This window comes from Sprattus sprattus (genome assembly GCF_963457725.1).
Source record: "Sprattus sprattus genome assembly, chromosome: 20".
Lineage (NCBI taxonomy): Eukaryota > Metazoa > Chordata > Actinopteri > Clupeiformes > Clupeidae > Sprattus > Sprattus sprattus.
Window position 1 is genome coordinate 26205988 of NC_137918.1, and position 6387 is coordinate 26212374.

The window sequence follows — 6387 nt, forward strand, 5'->3', positions numbered from 1 at the left end:
GTTTCCTGTTTAGCCAGGTGTGTTTGAACCTGCCAATATTCTGAATGTAATTAGTGTCTACACGTCCTTCTTTATCGTAACGCTGATTCACTAGGTGCAACACCTAACCAGGTCCGTGTAGACGCTAATTACATTCAGAATAGCGGCAGGTTCAAATACACCTGGCTAAACAGGAAACAAACAGCCCACAATGAGTATTTCGTGCACCTAGCCTATATGGAAGTCGGAGTCCCATCTTATCAACAGGTGTTTGTAATTTATCTTCAACGACTTGAGAATGAGTATAGAACATAATGTCGGCGCTTTGCCGGGCACCTTTAGCTCGCTTTCCTCCGAAGTGACGAGTCAACTGAACGTCTTTAGACATGATGGGTGACCTAACCGTGGATGGAGCACACATTTGTATCCTCAAATAGACCAAACAAGTATTTTTATTTATTCTTTATTTATTCAAGTATGCCTCGCTAGCCTCCTAAAATGGCAGAAGCGATCTTGAAGTCCCAAGCCATCCCGCCTAGAAGGTGCTGGTGGAAGGCTAGCTTTCTTAGAACCGATGATTCTATCGTAGACGGCAACTGCTTCAGACCTGAAGCGGTGAGGCCTGGATCACGCCACTCGGTAGCGAGTTGCTTACTTGGCGCTTTACGACCAGTTGACCTCCAAGCCGTCTGCTTGGTTCTTGCAATCGCTGCTTTCTTCATCTGTCTCTGTGTTTCCCAATGCCTTTTCAACGGATTTATATCTCGATTTAGTGGGTGAGGTTTATGACTGCATTCCCGCGACTATCATCTTCGGTTGTTATTGTAGCTCTCTGTGCAGTTGACGAGTATTTTTGTGTCCACACAGAAAGAGATGCAGATCCAAACAAAGATGAGCCCTGTAAACGGTGCTCTCTCTATCTCTCTCAAATGTTTAGTTCCTACAAAATAAGGTGAGTAAGGTCTACTGATGAGTTAGTCAGCGTTGCCATGGTGATGACTTGATTGATGATTCAATGATTCTGCACTGCTTTGGACAATGGGCCTTAAACCTCACTGTAGAGGGTTTGTCCAATTGGCGTCAAATGTGCCTGCATTAATCCCCATTAATAGACTACTTATTTTTCAAGGTATAGTCGATCTCTCAAGCTAGTCTGCCACGACACACACCTGAAGCCAAATCTACCTGGATGGTGAAATAACACATTGATGCTTTGTAGACACTTGTACTTACTGACCCACACACACACGTTAACTTTAATGGAGTATAATTATACAATCATTGACGTTTTCATTTTGTATTACATCAATTCAGTAATGCTTGTTTGGTCAACCTAACATTGAAAATACATTCAACTACAACACCTCATCACAAGCGTTGGGTGTTGCATTTAATGTGTGTGTGTGTGTGTGTGTGTGTGTGTGTGTGTGTGTGTGAGCGAGCGAGCGAGCGAGCATTGATCCATGATGTTGATGATGCATGTCATGAAATGGAACATGAGACATTATCATAATGGGTACCTGTGTCTGAGTGTATTATCATCTCAAGTGAGACTAGATTGCCATTCGTGAATGGCTTGTTTGAATACACTGCTCAGTGGCGCACCCTTGTGTAATCGTAGGTGCCATGCCTGCCATAGCTCAGGTACGCCACTGGTCACTGATCTTCTGTTCTTCTGCCCTCACGTCTCCCTCTCTCCACTCCTGCTGTTCAGTGTTGTTTTGCTCTGCTGTGGTTTGACTGTGTGTGTGTGTGTGTGTGTGTGTGTGTGTGTGTGTGTGTGTGTGTGTGTGGCAACAGAAGTGAGCTTCCCTGCTTGACCTTCCCGAGGTCATCACGCCAGCTGGTACTTCGGCCTAAGCACATACCACTACATTTCACACTTAAACCACAACTTTAAGTAACACAACATGTGCAACAATTTTGATACTTTTTGAGATATGGATTTATAGGCAACTAGTTTTGAATTTTGATAGCATATGGTCATGTGAAGGACAGCTAAACACCTGTGTCTTTCCCACAAATCATCCAGGATATGCCCTATGTAGTTCTGTGTTTCCTGGATGGAACACCCTGCAAAAATGGGAGAAAAGCTTCGACAGCAGGACATTGCCAGCTATACTGCCAAAAGACACCAGTTAGTGAGTTGACACTCCTTATTACTGCTTTAACACAAGTGTAAAGTACAAACTTGAAATCTATGTTTCAAGACGTAGATTGAACAAAACGTTTCTTGTGTGAGAGATGGCCTATCTTGCATGTTACTGTGAGGTGAAAATCAGAAGTTTGAGAGTTGGCAACAACACTGTATGTTGTAGGTGTGCCTATATCAGCCTAATTGCCCCTACACTGTATGTTGTAGTCAAGTCTTTTATTGTCAGGTACACAGAACAACAGAGTCGGACTGGGCACTGAAATTCTTAGGACAGGACACCATACCACACTACCATAACATAACAAGACATAACATATAAACATATAAGTTCTCCAACATGATATAACACAGCAGAACTTAACAATACGACTTAACATTAGATAAACATATGAAAAGACAGAGTAGTAGACCTACTATATCATCTATAGGTGTGCCTATAGCAGTTGAATTGCTTCAGCAGTTGAATTATATCAGCCTAATTGCCCCTACACTGTTGTAGGTGTGCCTATAGCAGTTTAACTGCCCCTTCACTGTATGTTGTAGGTTTGCCTATAACAGCCTAATTGCCCCTACACTGTATGTTGTAGGTGTCCCTATAGTAGTTTAATTGCCCCTACACTGTATGTTGTAGGTGTGCCTATATCAGCCTAAATTGCCCCTACACTGTTGTAGGTGTGCCTATAGCAGTTTAACTGCCCCTATACTGTTGTAGGTGTGCCTATAGCAGTTTAACTGCCCCTTCACTGTATGTTGTGGGTTTGCCTATAACAGCCTAATTGCCCCTACACTGTATGTTGTAGGTGTGCTTATATCAGCCTAATTGCCCCTACACTGTATGTTGTACACTGGGCAAAATAGGCTGGAATCCGGAGATCTTGTGTTAGGAAATTTCCAATGACAAAGCACATCTCCGGAGTAGATTTTGGTCATATCCGGACTAATTAAAAATCCGGGAAAATATTGATGATTTCTGGCTCCGGATATGTGAATGCAAGTTTCCGGAGATCTGGTGACTAGATATTTCAACTTATGAACCCCATGCGCCAGAGTCCTCCTATCGCATCCATTGGATCAACGCATTCAGAGTGCTTGCTACGGGGTTTCAAGACTCACTCTTCAGGGAATTGACCGTTGGCAACATTTCGCTGAAGGTAAGAGGCTATGGTGTCAGTCTGAGTAGTGTAAATTAAGATGACTATTATATCTGCTGGCTTCTTTGGTCTAAATTCAACATGTTGAGACTGTACAACTAAAGCAAGCGTGGTTTAGTTGGTCAAATCGTTTTAGGCTAGCTTAATAAGATAGCGAGCTAAGGTAGCTAGCAAGTCATTAACTAGGGGTTTAACGCGATATAGTTTTCGCTGTTTCGTTAGGGCTGTTTTAGCCACCCATATATACATATAAGTCGTTCACTAATTTGCTTGCCGGTCTTGTAAAGTTACTGTAATAAATATTTTGCTAGCTTGCTAAGGGCGCTCAGTCAGAACCGTTAACAATCAGAAAAAAACAACCGGGAAATGTTGGTAGTGCTTACACACGTCAGTTTAATATTCGGAACAACCGTCATGTACTTTGTGTGGTCTATATTATAATATCATACATATAATGATGATTGAGTAGAATATAATATTTTGTGTTGAAATGTCGCTGTTTCCAAAAGCTGGTTCTCTTGACCGGTCTTCCCATTTAATGTAGTGTCATGATACATGACATGATAGCCTGTTAGAGGGGATGGAATGTATTTTGCTAGCTTGCTCAGTCATTCTACAGACATCCTCAGATTTGTATCATTATAGTCATACAAATAATGAATACGATAATATTTGTATTATAACTTTCATTAAATTGATTGAATATGTACGGTAACTGTTACTGTTGTTCCGAATATTAAACCGACGAATATGTTGGCAGCCCTAACATATTCGTCAGTTTAATATTCGGAATAACAGTAACCGTACATATTCAATCAATTTAATGAAAACTATGATACCAATATTATCGTGTTCATTATTTGTATTACTTTAATTATACAAATCCGAGGATGCCTGTAGAATTGATGTGAACAATCACCAACGATTTCTCCAAAAATGTAAAATGTATGATTTATTTATTTATTTTTTTTAGATTTTTCACACTTTGTGACTCTTTCTCTCTTTCTTTTTTTCTTGCAGATTTTAAATGCAGTGGCAGTGCAAGCTCGTGGATACGCAACAAGGAATCGAGGTTTGCTTATTAAACACTATAGACTAAATCATGATTCCTTTGTAAGAAACCATGCACTTCCAGACATAGCTACTCCAAATTCTGTTCCATTGCTCTGTTTAAATCCTTGTACAGTATTCTGTTCGGTTCATGCATGATTCAGGTACAAAAAGACAGTTGTTGTGAAGGGGTGGGATTATTTGGACATAAATTTAATAGATTGAGCATCAACGTACACTTTTCCCCTCATCATGTAATTGCATTGCGCTTAAAATTAATTGATCTTCAATGCACTTATACATAGGTCTGTTTCATTCATACAAACTTTTCTAACTTATTGCCTGTTCACATTACTGTATTTTATTGTTGTTCAGTTTCAAGCCGTCTCACAATGAGGAGGTGACTCGTGCGGTCATTCAGACCCTTGTGGATTCGGGGGAGAACTGGGGAAAGGAGAGCCTAATAAGAAGTAAGATACTGTTACTGTTAAACATCTATAACTTTGCAATTATTTGGTTTTCTGTGCTTTGTAGTCAAGTTTTTTTATTGTCAGATGCACAGTACAACAGAGTCGGACTGGGCACTGAAATTCTTAGGACAGGGCACCACAACTAACATAACATAACTTAGTTTTGCTGATGTTGAGAGAGAGGTTATTGTATTCTTCTGTTTTATTCATTGGTTTGTTTCAAACAGGAGCCTGCAACAGGTACTTTGAAAACTTAAAAAGTCAGCGGAAAATGGACCTGGTGGGGAGGACAGAGGAAGTGAGGAGAAAAAAACTTCTCCGAAGCAGGCGAGAGCGGGTACGTGGCATGAAGTGAAATAAAAAAATATCACCCCATCTGAAAAGGAGTCAATTTTCATCCACACTAGGCTTTCATGTAAACTGAGTCTACTCTAGTTACTATTTGGTCTTGACGTTGCTTGACACTATGTCTCTTTCTTTTGCAGCTTTTCCAGAAACGCCTGCTGGCGGCGCGGGATCTGCTGGCACCAGAAGAACACCTGTTATTCAAGGAGGCAGACGCCAGCTTCATGTCTGATGAGGAGAGTGATGAAGAGGACAAGCTTAAAATCAACGTCCTGCCTTCCAGGTGGAGGTGCGCTCGGCTGAGCCGCCTCACCCTGCGCGGCCAGCAGGCGCTCGAAAGCAATGGCCGGAGGGGCGTCAAGCCGGGCCATACCAGGCGGCGAGTGACAGAGGGGCCACTTCTCTACAAGGAGCCCTCCAGCCCAAAAAGAGGCCTATGTTGAGAATTAAAATAAAAAAAATTAAATAATATTGTTTTTGTTGTCATAGTGTGTAACTTAGTACCAATCAGTCATAGAGGTTATAGATGGGTCATGAATATCCTAACCGTAGTCACTTGAGCAACTTTGTTTATAGGTTAAGAAGGAGGATTTACTGTTTGCATGGTAGACTTTGGCCAAATGGTGCTTCATTACAACTTCAACATGGATAATTGAAGATTAAGATTTAAAAGATATAATGTTTTATATGATAAAAGGGTTGATACATGCCGATTTATTATTTAAATACTGCAATGTTAAACATAATATACTACTTAAAACAGGCATGAGATAAATGCCAATAGACATTCGGGTCCTGAAGCTTTTTGGATCGCGCCGTGCGCGCGGCCCGGGCCATGCTGTGGGTATACGGAGTTAAACACCCACGGAAACGATGAATGTCAGGAGCGTTTCCGTGCAGAATATTAGATACACGGGCGATTTCTGGTGAGTATCCGGGGTCCGGATTGGTCGCGTGTGACACAGTCCCATTCCGGAGTCAAAACATGCTCCGGATATGAGAATTGAGACTAACGTTTCCAGCGTGTTTCTGTCCGGATTTTTCCGGAAAGTCTAAATATCAGGTAGTCTCACGTTATTAAGATCTCCGGAAATAAGGCGTTTTAGCCCAGTGGTAGGTGTGCTTATATCAGCCTAATTGCCCCTACACTGTATGTTGTAGGTGTGCTTATATCAGCCTAATTGCCCCTACACTGTATGTTGTAGGTGTGCTTATGTCAGCCTAATTGCCCCAAGTC